General features: G+C 38.9%; 1 protein-coding gene and 1 long non-coding RNA gene across 4 annotated transcripts in view; one reads left to right on the top strand and one right to left on the bottom strand.

The window, feature by feature from the left end:
* YIPF4 (Yip1 domain family member 4) overlaps positions 1-22938 on the top strand; it is a 95656-nt gene that overhangs the window by 16629 nt on the left and 56089 nt on the right. The window lies entirely within an intron of this gene.
* LOC108449685 overlaps positions 1-22938 on the bottom strand; it is a 72161-nt gene that overhangs the window by 6691 nt on the left and 42532 nt on the right. For 2 of the 3 annotated variants that reach the window (XR_001865946.1, XR_001865949.1), the window contains 3 exons: positions 12166-12276; positions 10660-10888; positions 9155-9253 (listed from right to left, as the gene is read on the bottom strand). This is a non-coding gene — a long non-coding RNA (uncharacterized LOC108449685). Of the gene's footprint in view, positions 1-8162; positions 9254-10659; positions 10889-12165; positions 12277-22938 lie in introns of those variants that run through there. The other variant, XR_001865947.1, reaches the window with a different exon arrangement.

Here is a 22938-nt window from a genome sequence, read left to right as displayed (position 1 = left end):
TATTCCCTCTGTTTAGGATAGGATGGAAGGACTCAAAGACAGTAGAACCTGGAAAAAAAAGTCATAGGGGAGTGAGAGGGCTATGAGAGTGATCTTAGAAGTAGTGTAATAGAAAACCACTATAGAGGAAGCGCAGACAGCTACGAGAGATTAGAGACTGAGCAAACATCACTGAGTACGAGGAATGGGTAAGGAAGGGAGACTTTACTGGAGACTCAAATTAACTGTTGATGGAAAGAAAATAGAAACACAGAATGAGGAAAACATTTGGGGAAGGATAAAGAAAACAGGGATGTGAAGACATTGGTACATAGGGAAGAAGAGTAGACAGGAAAGAATATTCTAAAGCAAATAGGGAGCACAGGCAAAAATAAAGAAAAACATTTCAAACCCAAAATAAGCCAAGAAAAAACCCCAAAAAACTTCCTTGTGTTAAGCCATCAGGGTAAGAGAAAGAGATGAAGCTTTCCATTGTTGACATAATCTTTTCTTTTGAAAAAGACTGTACTGTTTGCAAATTACAGAAACAGCACAGTAACTATAGTTACCACAGTGCAAGAAGCTACAAATAAAATCCTCTTCTGGGTGTCTGTGTTAATTCCTGCAGAGATGACCTTGTGATGCCCAGCTACATCAAAGGATCAATATAAATGCACCCAAATGTATTAGAAAACTTCAATTTATCCTCCTAATCAGCTTTACATTAATACTATAATTGTAGTGACTGACACTTGCTTTGTCAAAACCTTTTCAGAGTAAACTGCTCCAGGAAACCATTCCCCAAACTTACCTGATCACACACCTGTATTAGTTGGCATGTTCATATGAGGTAACAGAGACATAAACACAACATAATCCTTGCTATGTAATGTAATCCTCAGTGTTATAGATGAAGAAATTGATTTAGAAAGGCATTTGGGGACAAAGGTATTTCATTGTAGCCTAGAGATTTAGGCAGATGTCTCTATTGCTTCCAATTATGATTTTACCATCCATTGGATTCATTGCCCCAGGAAAGTTACTTTCCATTTCAGATTAGCCAGTATATTTTGATTTCTACCTATTTCATAGAAATGCTGCAAAACTTTCCTAAATAGTAGCCTTATCTTGGAACAAGATAAGAAAATGCAACTTTTAAGTTAAGTAAGAGCAGTGTTAAAGGGAACGTTTCGACAAAGAGCTCTCTAACGTTTCTGTACATTCACTGTCTATTCAAATCTTTCAAGCTCTCTACAGGCAATAAATTAGACTGAAAGTTAAAGCTTGATGGGAGTGTACAGTTAGAAAAATATGATGTTATCTGTGAACCACTGCATTCTGAACATTGTGATCAGGCCACAAAAAATGTAGCTTGAAGCAGGTGCCAGACATTTTTGTAGAAAATCAGTGCAATTTCAGATGAGTTTAATGGAGCAGCCATCTCATGAAGCAGTTAACCAGCTGCTCACATTCCTCTTTCATTCATCTTAACAAAATTGTTCAAATCTTCAGTTTTCTACTAATCATATGCAGAACCGCACTTACAAATGGTCATGCTTTGTATTTAATCCATTTTTCCTTCAACTGTGCTAAGACATGATACTCATTGAAGGATACTTACTATGTAGGAAGCCACAAAATGGGCAGCAAACTTGCATGGTACCTAATCTGTCCAAACATGGTAATATTACCTACTAAAAGTAAGCTGCAAAATGAGAAATGGAAGAAAATTACTATGAACTGAGTGTAAGTATACTAGCTATAAATAGGATTAGAGAGAAAACAGGCTCAAATTTTTCCTTCCTCTCCTTAAGAAGCTACACTGACCTCAGTGGGTAACTGAAGGTAGAGTTCCTAACTGAAGAATCATGTCTTATTGTTATACATTCTTTCTTGGCATGGAAACCATTTATTTTTTCCCACTAGACAGTTCAGTAAACCACAATTATTCAGTTAGCAATCAAACCTTAATTAGATTACTTACATGCCAGAACAACCCCAGTCACTTGTATGAACTACATTAACTTCTAATAATTTAGAAGGAAATCACAGGCACTGAAACCAGCTCCCTCTCTCATGGATGGGAGAGCAGCTGCCTGCGAGATCACGGTCGTGCCAAGGATACTTTATGCTCTGCAGATGGTTCCCTTCCGTCTCAAGTTTGAAGATAGAGATGTGCTGAACAAGCCTTTTGTAACATTCTTGCTGAAAAGTTAATAGCCAACAACTTAAATATGAACAAAAAACAGCAGTGGAATATTCCTCTGAAATATGAAAATCTATTGATGGCCTTTTAGCAATAGCAACTAATTTGGTATTTCCTAAACAAGGACTTGATTAATGATACTTGGAAGAGATAATGTTTTTAAACGTTAGAACTGGAATGGAATTAAATCACTGCTGATTGTAGTGCATGCCTGCTCACACCAGTTATCACCCTCTGCCTGTCTGAAGATTAATACTCTGTATATATACTGTGAGGGGAGAAAGATGGAGCAAATTCCTTTTCAGCATTTTTTCAGTTTAGTAAGATACATTTTTTTGCCTGGTAGAAGAATTCTATTCCCAGCATTTTAAATAAAGTAACTCCAAGAAAGTAAGTTGAAAAAACCAGCGTTCACAATGAGTAGCACCTGATGAGCAGGACCTTGTGGAGGTGTCAGACTGCATCACTGCAGCAAGCTTGGTGTACACTCCAGGTAACTGGAATCTTTAGGGATGGTGTATGAGAGTAATAAAGAGGCCTGACAGCGGGATGATCTCTCCCTGAGGAACTGAAAATAATTACCTCCTGAAGGCAGAAGTTGAATTTTAGCAGCTGTTCATACAGCTTAATTACAGGTTAATTTTTGTCTTCTTTTCTCGTGGCCACTTACAAATAAGTGGCATTAGGTAGCACCAGTGCTACCTAGGGCTTCAAAATCCAACGGGTTTAGTTTTTTTTTTGGCAATGAGAAATACACCACAATTGTGAAATGCTATTGCAGATCTTGCCAGCAGAAACAGGGAAAGAAACGTTCTTTAGCATTCTGATTAAACAACTGCCTCTGTAACCTTAATTTGTGCTTTAAATCTCCACTGGCTTTAAACAAATGGTGGTGGCATGAATGAAAGGCACAGCTGGTAGGGAGAGTGGCAGAATGGAGTGTGAGGGGACTCCTGTTTATAAAAGTTACTCCACACCACTCAAAGAGCCTGCAGGCTCCAAACCCTGAAGTCCTGCTGTTAGTACTTTATTTTACGCACTGAAGTAGTATCTTGATGGGTGTTCTCAGTGAGTTAAAATGAGATAATAGTTATGACATGAAAATAAAGTAGCCTCTGCTCCTCTGCAACATGCGGACCTAACTACTTTGGCACTGAATAGATTCAATCCGTATGTAAACAGATACAGATGGCAGGATTTCAATTCTTTGTTTGCTTCTCTGGTCTTTTCCAGAATTTTTTGGGTATCCATTTCTTAACAATTATCCATCCAGTGTTGTTTCTGATGAGGGCATTGCCTCTGTCAGATCTGCCTGTGTTTTGCAAGCTTTCATCAAAATGCCAGAATTATCTCACTCTTCATTTGGGCCTTTTTCCACTCAATTTAGGCAAGATAAAGGCATCTGCATTCTCATCTGCATACATGCATACTGATTTTTTTCATTATTTCTAGCCATAAAGAATATTTTTTGGCCTAGCTTTGAAAAAAATCTATTTTCTCTAAGACCTTAGGGCAACTACAATTGTAGATATAAACTGACAGACACTAACAGGTTGTTTGGAGGTTTTTTTCAAATTAAAGTACAGTAAAATGCTAAAATTGCAATATATTTTAGGTAGCCTCTTAACATTTATACATCTCATAATTTTACAAAATCTATAAATCTAGGAGCTACTAAGTCCTATGTCATTGATTTTACTCAGTAACTGTCATGTACATTCCCCTGAGATAACCATGTACTTCATCTCAGGTAAGAAAGGGGCTCTGCTTTTGAAATTTAACAATATGCAAAACAATGTTTTGTCATAGTATCTAAAAAACAGTATGGAAATCACTCCCCTTCTCCATGCCATAATATAGGATCTCCTCTCATGTTTCCAAGGTCATGAAAAGGGCTTTTGCTAATGGCCCACAAAAGCAAAAGGGATATGAGAAACATCATCCCAAATCTGTGAATAAGAACCTAACATATTTTGCATCTGTTTTACTGAGTAGGCCTCCTAAGATAGACATAAATTTTACTTTTTCTTATTAGTTGTGATCTAAGGCTGTTGATCCTACTAGCAGTCTAACTCCTAATAACTGAGTAGCAGCTGTTTCTTTAATAGTACCATTTCTTGACTCAAAGTGAAATGTTGCATCTGCTCATTTTAAAAACATTCTGGCTTTATACCTGTGGATGGCTCTTTCAAGCAGGCTGGGAGATGTGGTCACTCTGTTTAGTGCATTAATGAACTACATGCCCCGGGCTTTGAAGGCAATTGTTCAGTCATGTAGATCTCTCAGTTTTCCATTTCCAAAATAATAAAGAAATACCTGGAGAAGGCAGCAATGGGGGTTACTCCAGATTTGCACCATTTAGACAAGCTTAGATTGCATCTGGCTTTATTCTAGACTAAGTTTCCCCATATGCAGGATAGCACATGTTGGGGGGGGGAGGTTCCTAAGAAGTTCCACACTTTAGAAGACAAAGTAAAAACGTCTTTTTTCTTATTTGCAATTTATGTTTGCGTCTCATTGGCAAAATCACATCTTTAAATGTTATGCAATTACATATTTCTAGTGTTTGTACTGCTGAATGTTGGGCAGAACACTCACCAAATCAGTCATCTATAAAGATACTTGGTAATCACTAAAAATCAGAATAGAACCCCCAGAGGGTGAACATGCTTCAATTTAGATTAGTATTTCATACTAAGAAGCACATTCTTGTTCTATTTTGGTTTTCAGGATGCCAAAGAACATGTTCTGGGCATGATTTGTGCTGAAAACCAGAGAAAATTCCACTTTTTCCTATGCCATAAACCTGCTAATCATTTATAGATAAGATCATTAGAGCAAACGCAAGTTAGACTGCAGGATGTAAATCTTTGTGTCCTTAGTCAAACATTTATGAAAATGTTTGTTAAAACTCTGCAATAAATAACATAATCAAGTCTAGCAATGTGTCCTCATTTTCCTTAATTTTTCCTCTTGATAAAGGCCAGTGAAAAGAAAGGTTAATTAAAAGTCTGTCACTTATAGAACTGCTTTCCAAACAATGCTTCTCACACAAAAATATTCCATAAAGATGATTTTGTGATAATTATGTAAAAGTCAACTTGTTCAGAGCTCCCGGCAATTATTGCTCCCAATTCGAGGAACAACAAAAATGGTTGAGTAGCTAGAGAAGCTTTTGTATGAAAAACTTGGCAGTTTTTGCACAAGTTATATATATATATATACACACACATATATATGCATGCATACACATGCACAAATACAGGCAAGAAGGAGGGATGTCCAGCATTTGTGGGTTTGGCCCATGTTGGAAATAGAAATCTCCTATTTAATTTATTGTGAGTACCAGCCTAAATTTTTGAAAGTGGCAAATTAGCTGCATTCAAGACACTAAGAAGATTTTGATTTTCAGATCCAAGTTCAGTTTGCAAATTAAATTATCAGAGACACCTCTTCAAAGTGCAAGCATAATACATCTGAATCAGGTACTAAAAATGAGGTGTGTGACTGAAAGTTCTGGTGCATAAAGACCAGATTTTTGACAGAGAGTAGAAGACAAGTTGTACATTGCCTACGCTTTGATACCATAGAGATTTAACAAAATATCATTTAATTTTATGAATGGAAACCCAATTTTCATCCAAAATCCAGCTAAAAGGAAAATCTAACTATAAAAAGTCTTCTACCAGAAGCTCTTGCTTCATTTAAAGCTGTTCTTAAAAACAAAAAAGATTTTCTGGAAGATCTCTAGATAAAGAAAAAAGTAGTTTCAAACAACTAGCAAATATACAGTTGTCTTTTCTATTAAGTCTTGTTTGATACACTTTATTTCCATTAAACAAAATTATACTCTGTCTTCTTATTTCCATTCAGCAGCCAAAATCAAAACATAATGAGGGCATACAAATCAAATAATATACAACAAATTTCTGTTCTTTAGTGAGAGGAAGCCAGGCTATTCTCTAGGCTACAATATTCCTGACAGCATGTGGTGTGAAGGCCCAGCCCTATCTGCTGCTGCAAAGTAAAATGCTATTAAGAGAAGTTTGGAACAAAGAGAAACATTCGGTGTCCTTCTCCAAATACAGTAGAATTAGTGTAGCAGTCAAAGTTAATTTTCACATGGTCCCTGTGTAAAAATCGTGTGCATTCTGGAGGATTAAAGCCAAATTCTGATCTCACTGATGTCAGATGAGATACCCCAGTGACGAATGTGGTTCTTGGCTTCCCAAGCAGCCGTCAGACTCAAATGTGTTTCCAATAAGATGGAGACTCAGTAAGGGCCAGGTGCTCTATTAGTTTAAATTGTTAGAGTAGCAGGAGTTGTGTTGAAGGTTAGGAGATGGAAAATGTTTTAAGCCTCCCCTAGATGCCTGCTCCAGGTCCAGAAATCCAGTTGCTGCAGCCCAGCATTTGTACTGGCTGAGCTTCTGACTGAGGCTTAAGTTATAAGCCTTCTATGTAACAGCAATAAAGCAAACACTTGATGTTGTTTATTTGCAAGAGAACTCTGTTTCAGATGTTTAACATCTCACTTATTTTGGTTTGTGACAGAATTCTACTTGTTTCCCTCTAAGTAATTATTTTCTTTGTATTTTTGAAAGTACTCTTGTACCTCCTATTTAAATAAATCTTTAGTTCAAAGGTAGCTGATATTCATTAAATGTAGTACTGAATGACATACTTAGTGCAAGCCTAACACAAAAACTGTGACTGGGTAATAATTCTGTAGTAGAAAAAAAATGTTGTGTTACAAGGTGAAAATTAAATGAAGCTTCACAAGGCCAGGTCTGAGTAATTTCAGACCATGGAGCAGTAAACAGGCTGGCAAGCAGTGATGTGATCTGCTGTTGCATTGATGGCTATCCTGATGGAGACACCCTGGTCACAACTTGTAATCCTTCCACAAGCACTTCTGGCAGCGGTGCAGCACCCCAAGGACCCCTGTTGGGTTGTCTGCAACACTGTTGCATGTCTGCTCTTTTTCCAGAATAGAGAAGGCACTCACCAATATGTGGACTTCAGGACGCACGGCGCAGGCAGAGCAGAGTGGAGGTTTTCTGCTTGGACAGCACCTGCAGCAGTGCTCAGCACCCCCTCTCCCTCAGCTGTCCTCCCTGGACAGCCAGGCTGTGCACATAAGTGACACTGTGGCCCTATGCTGTTCCTCTTGGCTTCATGAATCCTGCACGTTTTCAAGATTGTGATTCTCTACCCAGAAGAAAGAGGCTGGGGAGAAAGCTGCAAGTATACCCTTAGGCAACACAGATTAAGAATATCTCAGTTACCACTAAGGTCTCTTTTTCTTTGAAAGCTTATCCATGTATTCACACAGTGTGTGACTGCAGGCAGTACCTCCAGGATACTGCTGTGTAGCTGGAGTAGTGCCCTGGAGTCCTTTAAATGAATCAAGACAGAAGGACTCTCTTTTTCATCACAGAGCAGTCTTGTGCCTGAAAGTATCTGTATTTGTGTAGTGTTGCTACAGAGAGGGTGAATGGAGTCCAGATGGCAGCTTTGCAATTTGCAGAGATGAAAACACCCTACAGAGAGGTCACTAGTACCATCTGAGCTGTAATGGAGCTTCAGATCATACTGTGCTGCCCTGCCTTACTGATGCTTAACAGGTTTTAACATCGTGATAATGTTTTCATAGCATGAGCAAGAAGAGACTTCTCTTTCTAAATGGACTGAACAAGGTTATTATGGAAGTGGTAAACAGACTGAACATCTTAAGGGTTGTCTTTTTACATTGTCAGTGGGAGAAGGGAGGAAGGTGGGGAGAGGAGGAGAGTTCTGAAGGTGGTATAATTTTTTTTTCTTCTTTTAGGTCTGTTAATAAACTTCTTTATATTCTTTCAAGTTTGGTGCCTGTTTTGCATTTCTCCTAATTCTTATCTCACAGCAGATAAACAGTAATGAGTATTTTGGACCAAACCACTACACTCAGTTACCACTAAGGTCTCTTTTTCTTTGAAAGCTTATCCATGTATTCACACAGTGTGTGACTGCAGGCAGTACCTCCAGGATACTGCTGTGTAGCTGGAGTAGTGCCCTGGAGTCCTTTAAATGAATCAAGACAGAAGGACTCTCTTTTTCATCACAGAGCAGTCTTGTGCCTGAAAGTATCTGTATTTGTGTAGTGTTGCTACAGAGAGGGTGAATGGAGTCCAGATGGCAGCTTTGCAATTTGCAGAGATGAAAACACCCTACAGAGAGGTCACTAGTACCATCTGAGCTGTAATGGAGCTTCAGATCATACTGTGCTGCCCTGCCTTACTGATGCTTAACAGGTTTTAACATCACCTGTAACCCACTAAGACAGTCTCAGTGCAGAGATAATGGACCCTTTACAAGCCTTGAAACACAAATTTCAAAAGACAAGAAGAATTCTGTGGTTTTCATCCTTTCCAGATCATTTTAAAAATACATGGATTATATAGAGCATGCAAGAGTACTTTTGGCAGAAAAAACCCCATAGATTAATTTTTCAACTAGCATGGAAACTGGACTTTTTCTCAGCAAGACACCCAGGAGAAGTCTCGAGCATGACTTTTTCAGGAAAAAAAATGCTATTTTCACTGAGATGAAGGAGGGAGCTCCATGCTGACCTGTCAGGGGCAGATTCAGCTCCTCCAAGGACTAGGACTGTTACCTGGCAGAGACCGTCACTAACACATCAGTGAATTCTGCTGTAGGGGAGCAAGACAGGCCAGAGCAGCACCTTACTGCGAGAACTGTTTTACTTACTATAAAGATCCACTGACTACTGCTTGCCTGGCTGATTGCTCTGCTGGTCAGCCCCAGTTAAGCACGGACTGGGTAGTTTCATGGCAGAAATGTACCCAACAGAACATGAGATCAAACCGGCATTGTAGGGGTATATAAATACACGCCTTTCAAATACTGTCAGCTAAAGCACTTGCCATGTGAGGTGCTCGTGTGCTCTGCATGTGAGAACTAACTAACCTCAGTGCCATCACAAGAGGTGCTGCTGTTCAAGAGTGCCCATACTGGACCTGAAATGAGAAGGTCTGGTAGCAAGAACAGGACCAGGATAAGCCACACCTGTAATAGGAGAGGAAAAGGAGTGTGAATGTTCTGACTACAAATTTTGGAAACAGTGCAGCAGCCCTGCTCCTGCAGCAGGGAGGAAGATACCATGTGTCTGGGCCTCACATTGTGCATGTAAAACCAGACAACTGCTTGAAAAAGAGAAGGAAAATAACAATCACACTTGCATGACAAATTACCAGAGCCCACCACATTGGCACATGCATTGCCTCTCTTTTGTATTCTACTTATATTTTTGCGTGTTTTTACTTAAAAGTAACTACTTTTAAATGGTTCTGTATCAGGAAGGAGAAATTAGTTCCCTTCCAAAACAGTTAGCTCTTATACCAGAAAGTAAAAAGATGGGGAAAAGCAAACGGTGTCTGTATATATCTATATTTATATTTATATCTATATCTATATCTATATCTATATCTCTTTTCAGGAAGGCTTAGTAACCTTTTCCAGTCCACGAATGCTAACTCTAAAAGCACGTAGACATGTATTTTGCATGCACTCTATCAATGTCCCAAATCCCAGTTCAATATATACACTATAAGACTGTTTTCTTCCCTTTGCTGCTGAACATAGACAAAGTAGGAAATAATTTCATTTTTTTTCACACGATGCTTTTCACACATTTTGAAAATCCTAGGAACCAACAGTCCATTCATTGAACTAACTTCATGCCCCCTTTTTAAATTGAAAAATAAAAAAGTAATTCCCTGCTCATTATGATCTCTTTTCTGAACGAACCAATTTTTAGATAGGGCTCACAGTGGGTATTCATGAAATTAAACAAAGAAATTCAAATTTCTTTATTTCTATATATCAAGGGGCCAGTTAGGGGCAGGGAAAATAAAAAATCAGAAGAAGAAGAATAAAAATGAGACATCATTAATTAATCTTAGTAAAATTCTGTTTGCTTTGGGAACAGAATTTCTATTATAATATCTTAGGAACACTTGTGTTTATATTTTTTATTACATGTGTATGTGAACATTCTTGTACACTGCTGTACACTTTGCAGTTTGTCTAATCTCTTACTTGAATATAAATGCTAATTAATTATTTGAAAACAAGTTAAAGTATTATTATTTCATGATTGCATACAACTGTTGAAATGGGTTTGTTTTCAGTACAACTTGGTACTCTGTAAGTGGAAGGCGTAACTATTTGGTCTTTGAAACCAAGCACCTGAAAATTACCAAAAAAGGGTAAAGCCTTGTGAGCTACACTGTTACCAACTTTCATTGAAAGACGCTATATAGAATAGTATCTTTTCCCTCTGGAAAAAGGTAGCTCAATTATAACTTGGGAGGAAATAAAACCTAAATCAGAAGGAAAACATCTACCCGGACAAATCTTTTTACTCACTATGTGATTTTCACACATGTTATGAAATGGACAAATTTACTTACCCTTCCTGGAGGAACTGGTATGAAGTAAGAAAAGCTAATATATCATATCATATCATAGCATATCATATCACATCACATCAATCTCATATCACACCCAAGAAATGGCTCTTCTAGAAAGCACCAGACGTGCTGAATGGTATTACAGAGGTTAGGGTGGCAAGGATTTCAGAACTAGTCGAGGCTGAAAAACGAGTGCATCTGGAGAAGTCAGCTATAGGTTTCCAGATGGCTGAAAAAAAAAGAGACTAGAATAAGAACTGGTGTCCTTGTAAGAGGCGTCAAATAAACTAATCAATCACAAACCTCGTAAAGTTCACGTTTAGGTTGGAGAAGGTGTTTAGTTCAGGTCTGAGTTTCACTTTATTGAAATTATTAAACTATAAACTTCAGAATTTACTCTTGGGCTTTCTCAAAATCACAGAAACTACTGTATGTCAAGATAAACATGTGCTCTTTCTTGGTGAAAAACAGTTGTCCATTTGTCTGGCTGATGTGACTAAGGTCAAAGGAGTTCAACACCTGCTTTAGAAAAACATAGTTACCACATTTTTCTACAACAGGTGCTGAGTTCATCTAACTTTGGTCACGTCAGAAAGACAACTGTTTTCAGCACTATCTGATGGAGAAGTAACCTCTGGTGTGTTTATTAGCAGTATCTGTACTCTGGTTGCATCTTTGCATTCTTCTGGAAATGAACAGTTAATGGATTTGGTGAGACAACTGAAAGTCTTCAAAGGGATGTCTTTTGGCCTAAACCCTCTGTGTTGCTTCAGGATGGGTAAATGAGGCCGAGGGGTGTCTGTACACACACTTGTGGAAAAGGGTTCCTAGAACTGATGTAGAAGCTGGGCTGCCATATGGAACAACAAAAGGTGCATCTCAGTTTTGTAGCATGATGCTCTAACCCACAGTGGCACAGCACTGTAAATTGCCTAGTCCTATTAAAAAAAAGTCATAAAAATGACAAAAAATGTTGCAAATAAGACCACTAGATTATAGTTAAGCACTGTTAAAACCGAATAGCTCAAGTACAACTTCATAAACACTTCAACTGGTGCTCTTAAGTTTCCAGATATATTTACTGTACTCCTCTAAAGTACATTAGAGAAAAAATGTTTTTTGTTATCTGGGACTATTTGGAATCTTTAGCAGTTCACCTAATACATCATAATATCTGTCATAGACTTTCCTAAAACACCAGGGAAAATGCGTACCTCAGGAGAGGAATAAATCTCTTAAAAGGTATTAGTGTAATTAAGTAGGTCACCCTGTAGAGGTGAAGCGCCTGTTACTATTGGTGGATTTTAGTCCTGATTCAGCAGAGTTATTGAGCAAGGTCCACTAAAATTTGTAGGCAAATATATGTGCAGTAAATGCAAGTTCTTTCCTGAGACAGGGTCCTACATGGCTATTACACTGGTTCTGGGGTATTCTGCCTTTTCCTTCCTGGTGGAAAGGAAAAGGCACGTGACAGAGACGAGATAGGTGTCCAAACACAAGTTATACCTGTGTGTTTCAAGTTTATTGCTCTTCTCCTGAGTTGTCTCGGTATAAATACTGTCCGAAACACACATGCTTGAGAGTAGAGTTCAAACCCTTGTATATCCTGTGACAAATCTGCAACAAAGCAGAGCAATGAGTTCAATATTTACAAGCCTGTGAGTGTTCACAGAGAATCACAGAGAAGGGTTGAGTTTGGAGGGGGCCTTTGACAGCTGTTGCATCCAGCCCTCCCTGCTCAGAACAGGGTCAACTAAAGCAGGTTGCTCAGGGCATGTCCCGTGGGGTTTTCAGTTATCTCCAAGGATACAGACTTGACAATTTGCCTTGACAACCTGTTCCCATGTTACACCAGCCTTACAGTGAAAAAAAAGCCCTTTTTCTTATGTTTGAATGGAATTTCCTGTATTTAGATATGTGTCTTGTCCTTTCACTGGACACCACTGAGAAGCCTGGCTCTGTCTTCTTCGCTCTCTACCATCATATAGTTACACACACTGAGAGAATCCCTCCAAGCCATTTCTTCCCCAGGCTGAACAATCCCAGCCCTCTCAGCCTCTCTGCATATGTCACAGTCAGGAAATAAGATTAGGCTCCTGCTGTCCTGTGCAAGGCTGAGACTGTTTGCCTGAGGGACCTTGCCCTGGAAGCAGGCATCTGCACTGCTGAGAAAGGTTTAACTGAAAGCTTCTGGCATGCAGAGACAGGACCTAAGGGGAAACAGGTAATTTTTTTCCAAGGAATGCTAATTTAGAGTATGGACTAAGTCATCCTGGAAGAGGGATTCTAGGAGTGGCCACCTGAGGCAGAATGTATGATCTGACTTTTATGGTATAATCTTATTGTGCTGGTTTTTTTAAATGAAAGACGAACTCCATGAAAGATGATGAATGAGTAAGTTCCACATTGTGGGAGAGCACTGGAAGATTGAATTGGCTTTCACATACTTTACTGAAGAGTGAAATGTTGCTTGCAAAGTCCGTTTCTGAAGCATTTCATTTCAGTACAAGCTTTGGAAACAAAGACTGAATAAAGAGAAGCAAGGTTCATGCAGCACATAAAGCACTGACCATCAAAACAGCTGGCATGTGTACTGCTATTTTAGCTGCTAGATTCAAGAGTCCATAGGGTACTTGCTGCTCTGACTCTGACAGCCCTTTGCATGATTCTTGCAGGCTCTTAACATGTCTCCTGTCTCTGACATTCCTTGGTCAGGTCTTCCCTGGCCAGTTAAAAATCTAATTTTGCTACTTTTCATTGCTAAATCTGTCTTATATTGGGAAGTTTTGAAAACAGTGATGTAATCTGTCTCTGTGATTGCAGCTGAAATTAATTTGCCTGCCTGATATTACACTACAATGTTGTTTAAGTTCACAATGGGATGTAAAGTATGTTTCCTTTACCTTTCTGTTTTCTGGATCTGCATGGACATGGCAGGGAAACTGATGTTTCTGATGTCCCTGTAGATAAGACTAGCCTAACATAAAAGATGTATCCCAAAGGACTGAACAAACAAACGGAACAGTCAGAGGAGCTGACAGACCAGCTGTCACTGCACACAGAAGCCAGTGAAGGAGAAGGTATGTTGTGAACTCTTCACTGGGCTGCAAAATTCTCATAGCTGTTCAGGCAAGGAAATTCTTTCCCTTTTTTTTTGATCTTAAAGATTAAATCATAACCACTCAAATGCAAGCATTTTATAATTTAGTCATTCTAGAAATGGCTGAAGAACACTTTTGCAGTCATGCAGGACGTACAGACAGTCATACAGACAATCCTTGCTAAGCATGCAGGTGTTTCAACTTCCTGCTTTCCCAGCCCCTGAGACCCTGTTCAGGTAGGAGAATAGATACTCCCATGAGCTGAGTTGCCTCTTTGCCAGGCATTTGCAAGGGCTTTGTGTACTGAAGGTGCTCCAGTCCCACGAGGGATTTCGCACGGTTGCATGTTGCAGTTGCAGGTGAGGGAAGTGGTTTTTGGTAGGCCTGTTTCCCAGAAAGATCTCACAAACCTGAGTGAGTGGACAAAAACCTATCAAATTAATGTCAGTGTGAAAAATATGAAGTAATTAATCTTGAGGGAAAAGTAGTCTAAACCATGCTTCTGGGATTGTGAACTTGTAATTGGCAGTTATACCTCAGGGAAGAGAGCTAGAAATCATCACCAGTAGTTCTCTGAAGTCGTTAACTTAATATACAGTAGTAGCCAAGAGGAAAAAAAAGTCAAAATTCATCAGAGAGGGCATTGAGAACATAACAGAAAACATAATTTTGCTGCAGTGCAAAATCTCACACATCTTGGGCACTGTCTGAAGTTTGATCCTCACGTCACAAGGAGTCGTGGCCGAGTTAGAAAAGGTACAGAGAAAGGCAGGACAAGTGATTAAGGATGTCAAGTAACTGTATCAAAAGAAGAGACTTAAAGGACTTAATTCTAAACTTGGAGTGGAGAATACTCAGTGGGAAATACGAAGGCAATCAATGAAGTGAATGCAGAGCTGCTAACTCACCAAACCCTTCATCGCCCGTAAATTTGTTGCCGCAAATTTTGAGACAGTTTCAGCAGAGGATACAAGGAAGTAGGAACTCCTAGAAAACCAGTCTAACACTATATGAAGGAAAATTAACAGGAATTCCTTAATCAATGACTCTCGACGTGGGCAGAGTGGTAGGGAGATAGTGGCCGAGAGCACATGCTCTCCTAGACAGTGGTGGAGGCAGAATGCTGGTCCTGCACTGTAGGGTGTTCCTTACGTTCTTATTTTCAACACTGAGCCCTACTGAGTTGTAATTCTCATCTGCTTCAGAGCATCCTAGTCTCCTTCCATTTCCCCAGCTTCGTGTACAAGAGCCAGCTGGGGTGCAGATTACAGAGCAGTAATATGTCAAGCTAATACTTCTGGTGTGGGGGCTGACAGTGGCAGTGAGACTGCAGCAACATGCAGGAAGTACTGAGAATCTCAGACAACTTCTGGAGAGTGAGAGATGTAGTCAAATGATTGAGTCATCTGCTCCATATCATGCCTGGCTGTTTAAGGACTTCTGTCAGAGGAAAGCATTGAGAACATGAGGCTCATATACAGTAATAACAAAAAAAAAAAATATAAATTATTCCTTCTGATTCCATCTGTTCTCTTTTTGGCTCCTTCAACAGGAATTGTTGAGAGTAGGATTATCGGAGGCCATGAACAAGTTTAAAATCTGTGCCCTACTTAACCATCTCTGATTTTGTCTGTGGGAAGGAAGTGGCCTAAATCTGACCCATCTAATATATATAATATATTCCATGGCATGTTATGTTTTGACAGCTTAAGTAGATATACGAGCACTGAATTGGTAACTCATTCAAATCAAAATTGCTATGCCTCCTATCTAAGTATTGCAAGTTCTGGTTTTATTCAGATAATTGTGTTTATTTTTTCTTTTCCAACAAGATAATTGTGCATATTACTTCAGTCTCTGGTATGTGTTAGCCTTGTCCAGGTTTTTTCTAATGCACTCTCATGAAATTTTAGATACAGATATCATCTGTGTCGGAATGTAGGTGGACAGGAGCAGGAGATTAGGAATCGGCTTTTCCTGCCCCACAAACACATTGTTTATGTCAGAATTTTTTTCCCCCAAGTATAACACTATGTGGACATTAAGATGTGTGAACACATCTTAAATGGGTTGATCTTCATAATGTGTTTGCTAAAAACATTTCATTTTATACATCAGGAGCTAAGCCACTGAGAAATTTGTGTTTTGTTAGAAGTCAGTAGCAAAGAGAGAAGAAATGACTCTTGAGTGCCTTAACCACAAAGCTGCTATAGATCAGTGGAAATGATGGGCCATGGAGCTACTCATTCAGTGAGCTTGACAGAACTGCAGAGCACTGCTAGGGACACAGTGTCAAAGAGAGAGAGGAGTTTTATCTGCAAAGTCTAATCTCCTCTAATAATGATAAAATTCAGCACATATCGGATGATTTCTTTCCAAGTATTTAAAGCCCTTCAGCATGCCTTTTGCACAGGTAAGTGGTATACCAGGAATTGTACCACTGGGAACCTGTACAAGGAGAGGTGCTAGGTCTGTTTTAAGGAAAGCTCACAATAGATCCCTGAAGCTTGGACCTTCAGTCATTTGTTGTACTCACATGAAAATTTATGAATTAAGTTTTTCTTCGGTGCTCCCCTGCTCTTCCCTTCTTCTCTTTTTGCATTTCTTTCCTCAACACTGTTTTTTCTTTGCCCAGTAAATGTCTGGTTGCTCCTGACAGCTCGGCCTCTGAGTCTTAAACAATTTTGTGTCCCTGCTAAAGTCTTTTCTGACTTCTGAACCCCCACTTGTGGTCTGACTGGTTGGGAAACCTGTATTAACACTCAAGAACATTGTTCTCATACTGCACAGAAAGACAATCAAGGGGACAGGGAGTGTATGCTGATCATCCTTTATTCATATAGAAGTCTGACAGGCAAATAATTGCTGCCATTGATCACAGACAGTGAATTAACAGCTTGGAAATAGTGCTTCCCACATATCCACATCTTGTCCTCAGGCCTAGGATCAACATGAATTGTGAGCAGATGTGCTTGCAAGTACTCTGTTCGCATACCAATCTGCAACAATGCTGTAGCATCTAATTATTTCTGCAAAAAAAGTTCTACCTGAAAAATGTTAGATGTATCACTCCATAAATAATACCTTTCCCTCTTAAAGTAGCATCAGGAATACAGGTCAACAATTTACTGTGGAGATACCAAAGGCTGAGGAAGTGGACTGTTACCTTTGTCAGTGGCTATCTTGTTGGCCAGGTAAGAAAATAAAACATGTGGACATGATTTTGCAATACTTAATCCCAAAACTTGAGTTGAGATTCTGAAAGGAATCTCTGTCTAGATACAGTCTTTGTCTGCCCTTTCCTTCATTGGTCTCATTTTGTTGCCAGTTTTACCCTGCCTTTTACCTTTATTCTCTTTTTTTTTTTTGCCGTCTGTATTACCTCTCTTCCAAGAATTTGATAGGCATTGCTATGGAGGTCTTCTGAGAAGACTGGGAAATCAACATGGCATTTGAGAGACATTTCTGCAGCAGACGTAAAACAGAGCTGTGGAAGCCACTGAAGGATTCGTGCACTCTTTTGGTTTTACCCTTGAAAGCTCTGTTAAGCTAGTTGTTCCTTTAGGTTTCTAGAACTCAGAGCAGCACCAAAAGTGATTAAATGAATAAAAAAAAAGAAAAATTATTTTTGTCAAACAGATATTGGCATAGTTTCTGGAAAAAAACCCAATCTTGCTGTTTCCCAAACCCATGAGAAGGAGGATGGCTGAAGGAACCTTGTCCATTCACAGACTGTAATTATGAGTGAAATTTCGTATTGATTAATGGCTGAGATAGAGTTATGTGTGTCAGTTTCTCCTGTTTAATGACTCACTTTAGAGTGGCCTATAAACAAGCTTCCCATTGCCTTTAATTTCCTCCACCTATTATGAGGGAATAATACATCTTATAGTAAGATGGGTTGAGTTATTTGGGAATAAATGTGTCCTTTCAGCCCTTAGGCAGGTAAGCATATCTTGTAATCTGGAGTTTTGGGGACTCAAAAAGGTCACTCTATTTTTCAAGCAGTCAAATCCTTGACTGCATATTTGGACACAGTATCAATACAAACATAGAGTTGAGCAGTTCAAAGATTACAAATTAAGAGATGCACTGGCTCAATTTCTTTTTTCTGTCAACACAAAAATGAAAGAGTAACTCCAGTGGGAGCATATGGATTAACATGAACATAGTTGTAGCAAAGAGCTGAAACATATTAATGAATTTCTCATGTATTTGACATTGTATGCCCTTACTGCAGACTACTGAAGTCTTTGATTAGGAAAGCCTGGAACCAAAGACAAGAAAACTCAAAAATAACTGGAAAATTCCCTGTGATATGATGCAAGACTGAAGAGTAGAAATTGTAATTCAAGGCAGAGAACATTCCATTCTCTCAGAGGAGCTCTGAAGGAATGGATGAGGAACAATTAAGTACTGAAGTCTGCTTCACTATACACTCTCTGGGTTATCCTTGTATCAACATGAGCATTTCTCTGTAGCCACAAAACCACCGAAAAAGGTGAATTCTGACGTGCTTGCTAGAAAATACATGACAGAAAAGTTTTTGTTACATACGAAGAATAGCAAAACACACCATTGTTAATGGTAGATCTTTACACCTCATTTCTACCCAAGTTCTCTTTGGTTGCACAGTCAAGTCTAAAAGATCCCTTTGCAACTTTCATACTTAGACTATTGGATGTGTAAGTAATGAAGTTCTATTAGTAATTAAAACTTTTAAGATGGCCAAGGACTCAAATAAGTAGTATGTTCCTCATAACCTTTTTTTGTTGTTGTTACCATTTATGAGACTGTTTTGATGTTTCGAGGATTTTTCTTATTGTCTCCTGTCAATATCAGGTCTTATGTTATTACCCTTCTGACTCCAGCCTGGCATAACTGCAGCACAATCTCTAAAGGTGAGAATGTAGATATTTAATATAGGCATCCTGGTCAAAAATCAACAACTGGTCTCCATGTTTCCCTTAAAAACATGTCAGAGATCCAGGCACATTCTTACATCAAAGAAGGTTTTATTATTTGGAAAGTGTTCAAATAGAAAACTATTTAGGTAGAAGATAAAATAATGTGATCATTAAAGACTTTTTTTGAAGTCACAATATATATCTGGTATATATTTTAATTAATTTGTATGACTTTTCGTTTCTGTGGTTGCTCAGACCTTCATAACAGTAATTCGATGTGAACTGGGTCCGAATCCTTGCATACACAGGCTTCCAGATGACTTACAGCAGCACATTCAAATCCCATAAGGAAACCATCAGACCTACCCATGCTGTCTGTGGGACAGAGCACCGAGGCTCTCTTTAAGACCAAATTCACTGTCTGTGCAGACGGTGAACCTGAAAACATGGCCCCAGATATGATGGGGCCATGCCTAATGGAGCATGCAAGCTGCTGTGTGCCTGAGCATCTGAAGGGAGCTAACACAATGCTTGCATATCCAGACAGGCTGGCTGCTGCCTGCTTGCAAGTGTCCACAAGTCACCCACGTCAGCAAGAGACGAGCAGGTTGTTGCATGCTCACAGCCTCTTCCAGAACTGCTTTTAGAAGAGGTGGGAACATACCTGCTAGGGATGATTCATGGCTGCCTCTTTTCAGTTTATCAGTGACACAGTCTCATGTGGCTGGCAAGGGGGGAGCCAGTGTGTAGCATGAAGAATGAAACTGATGTTATCAGAATGATGAGGAAAAGTAAATAAATAATAAGCAAGTAGCACCTGTGTTATATAGTGTTGAAAAGGAGGAAACATGCAGCATGAGGCCGTCTGAGGAGCTGGCACTGAGAGACACTGAGCATCTGTACTGGGAAGAATGACTTGCATTTGTCCAGCTTCATAGTGTTTGGCACCAGATTATGCCGGTTCATTAGGAGCCCATTAAGAAAGGTGCTCAGACTCTGTAAAGTATAGCTTAAAATTCCTGTTATTTGGGTTAATGCTATGAAGAAGAAGGTTGAACTTGATCTTAGAGGTCTTTTCCAACCTTTGTGATTCTATGATTATACAATAGTGATAGGGGACATGTGTCAAACATGTTCAGCTGTGGGTGGGCAGACAAGGAGTGAAGTGTATTTTCTGTGATGTATTTACTATGTGTCTTGAACATATAGCAGTGTCGCCTGAAATGTCTTCAGTGCAACCACTCTTGCCCATTTGTGCCCTTCTGTCACCAGCTCTGGAACTGGTCCTGCTGTGGCTTGTACCAAGGGGAATTGAGTGGGTCCTTCAAAAGCAGCCTTCTTCAATTTTCCCCAGTTTCATGGAAAAAGAAACATAAAGTTCCTCTTTAAAAGAGAGCTAGGTTGACTGAACTTCCATTCTCAGAAAACTATCAAACTGGGTATTTAAACAATGTATTTGTAATTACAAGAAGGTAATAAGTTAATAGCAGGGTGAGCTTATAAAGAACAAGTGATGTAGTACTAATCTAATTTCCTTCTCTAACATGGTAATTGGCCATGTGGATATTAGAGAAACAGTACCTGGTTATCTTAATTTGGTCTTAGATGATATAAGCAACTTGGGGATATATGGTAAGGTAAATCTCATAACATGGGAACTGAAAAACTGATTAGAAAACTGTACCCAAAGGATAGTTATTAATATTGCTCTTTCAAAATAGATGACTGTGTTAAGCATGTTTAGGAAGGTTTTTTTCTAAATCAGTATTTCCACCATTTCCACTATGACTTAGATGCTAGGGGGAAAAAAGTATTTTATTTAAATTATTTTGAATTATTGAAATATTAAATAAATAAATTATGTATCCATAAGTTCAAGCACAAAGCAGTAAACATTGAAATAATTATTTTCATGATTAAAAGATGCAGAACAAATAGTTAAACAGCCTTTCTGGGCAAAATGGTTAGGAGATTAGTAGATCACAACCTGAATATAATGACCAATGCACAAAAATGAGTAAGACACCTTAAAAGTATGCATTGTAACTCTCTCAGTTAGCTCTGGCAAGACCTCACCTGGAGCCTTATGCTCAGCCTTGGGCAACCCTTTTTAGGAAATCTTTGAACCAGAAGAAAGCAGCAAAGATGATCAAAAGCCCAGAAAATCTGACTTCTGAGACTTAAAGGATGAGGTTTGTTTAGTCTAGGGAAGGGAGAACTGAGGAGAGATGTGAGAACAGTCTTTAAATACATAGAAACTGCTGTGGAAAGGTTAGAAACAAATTGTTCTTCTTGTGTATTGGAGGTCAAGAAAAAATAAAGTGTGCTCAAACTGCAGTGCAGGGAATTCAGGTCAAACATAAGGGAAGACTTCCCAGCTGTAAAATGATTAAGCACTGGAGTAGATCCTCCACCAGACACAATGCTTCAGGGCCCTTTAATGCTCTTCCAGCCTTCTTACATGGCATGAAAAATCTCTTCCCAGCAGTTCAGTTTAGGAAATGTTTTGTGTAAGTGGAAATGAGAAACACTAGAAGGCAAGGTGTGGAGACAAGTTCATATTTTGGCTTAGATGGAGAGAGCTGGGTCAGAGGAAAATTCATGCAGCAAGAATAAAGTAGTATGAGCAGTAGGGGTCACTCAAAAGTAGAGGAGAAGAAAATGGATCTAAAACCAAATGAGTTTTCTGATAGGGTGTGAGCCCCATCATGACTCCAAGTTAGGAGAGTAAGTGGCCCACTACACTTGATGCTTAAGTATCTACCAGAGAGACCCTCTGAAACTGAAAATGCAATTAAAATATCTTGAGTTTTTAAATTTTGTGTCATTGCCCATATAATGCATAAGGCATTTTATAAAATGATCTTCAAATACCCACCATTTGCTTAGGTGGCTGTCAGTGGTGTGTTACATGGTAAAGGTCAATTGCATTACGTTTCATGACCTTGTTTGATAGAAGAGGTGCAAAAAGATTTTATCCAAGGAATGGTGTTTTAAGAACAATTCATAGACTTTTATAGACAATATTTCCTTCCAAAATGCTTGGACTCTGCATGCTAGTGTACACATTTGTCAATTTGCTGTTCAGAAAGATTTATCTTCCCTCATCTCATACGTTGTTGAGGCTCTTTGGGAATTCATGCTTTGAATTCGGCTGACAAAGCAATCTTTTGCTTCAGGATTCAGTATTTTATGCTGCTTAGTGCTAACCACAGCTGTCCAAGGCCACATGGTAATTCTGGTCAAAAAAATTAATTGAATCGCATCAGCAGAATATTCCATGGACATTCATAATGAAATCCTGAACTTCATAAACTTCCTGGGAAAGTTTGCTTTCTGCCTAATTATCTCTAGTGCTCTTGTACTAACATACTATTTCACGTGTGATGGTGAACTGGTAATAGAATACTACACAATATTATAGTGGAAAGCTATAGCTGTGGCTAAATAGAGAAATTACAATGTTTTATTCAAATCCAGCTAATCCAAAGATCTCCCTCTCAGATGAACATAACCCTTCTCAAAATAAGACTGAAACCAGAAAAAGCTGAAGCAACAGGAGTGGAGTTTAGACCTGACTGATGATGTTAAGACAAGTAACCTGCACTGTGAATATGTTTAAAAGGTTATATTGAAAGTGCATTGATGTGTGATAGCTGTACCTAGAAATGCCCTTCAAAAATGTGTCCCTGGCTAAGTGTGTTTGCACAGCAAGAATAAGTTTCTGCCTCAAAGGGTTTTTAAACTAAATAAATAAGAAAGAAAAGCAATGGAAGTATGCAGAGAAGTGAGCATGTTCAAGATGTTGTAGCCAGGGAGCCAGAAATAATATCGGTAGTGTTTCTGAGTCCCAGCTCAGTGACTCAGTGAAGCACATCACCTGAAGAAATCTGAGTTTCACATGCAAATACTTCTTGAAGGTCTAGCTGCATCTGGCTTTCTCATAGTATTTGCCTTGTTGATTTCAAAAGGCTACTTATATGAATAAGGTAAGACAGTCTAGCCCTAGAGTTTTCTAGTTTTTCATCTTGTTAGGCTGCTTATATCCTTTCTTTCTTCGATAGACTGATCATCAGATCTTCCCCATTAAGATACCTTGTGAAGGTTTTGAAAGTAGTAAGTCTTCATCAGACTCTTCTCACTTTTCTGTCACACTATTCTCCCTTTACACTCTCTATTCTTGTGTAAGTAATTGTATCAGTTTTCTGGTGACATGGGGAATCTCTCTCCTCTTTATTACAGAACTTCTTTCAGCATTACTGTTTCCCTAC

This window comes from Corvus brachyrhynchos, unplaced genomic scaffold, assembly GCF_000691975.1.
Source record: "Corvus brachyrhynchos isolate BGI_N302 unplaced genomic scaffold, ASM69197v1 scaffold70, whole genome shotgun sequence".
Classification (NCBI taxonomy): domain Eukaryota; kingdom Metazoa; phylum Chordata; class Aves; order Passeriformes; family Corvidae; genus Corvus; species Corvus brachyrhynchos.
This window is presented reverse-complemented; position numbering and strand designations above follow the sequence as displayed.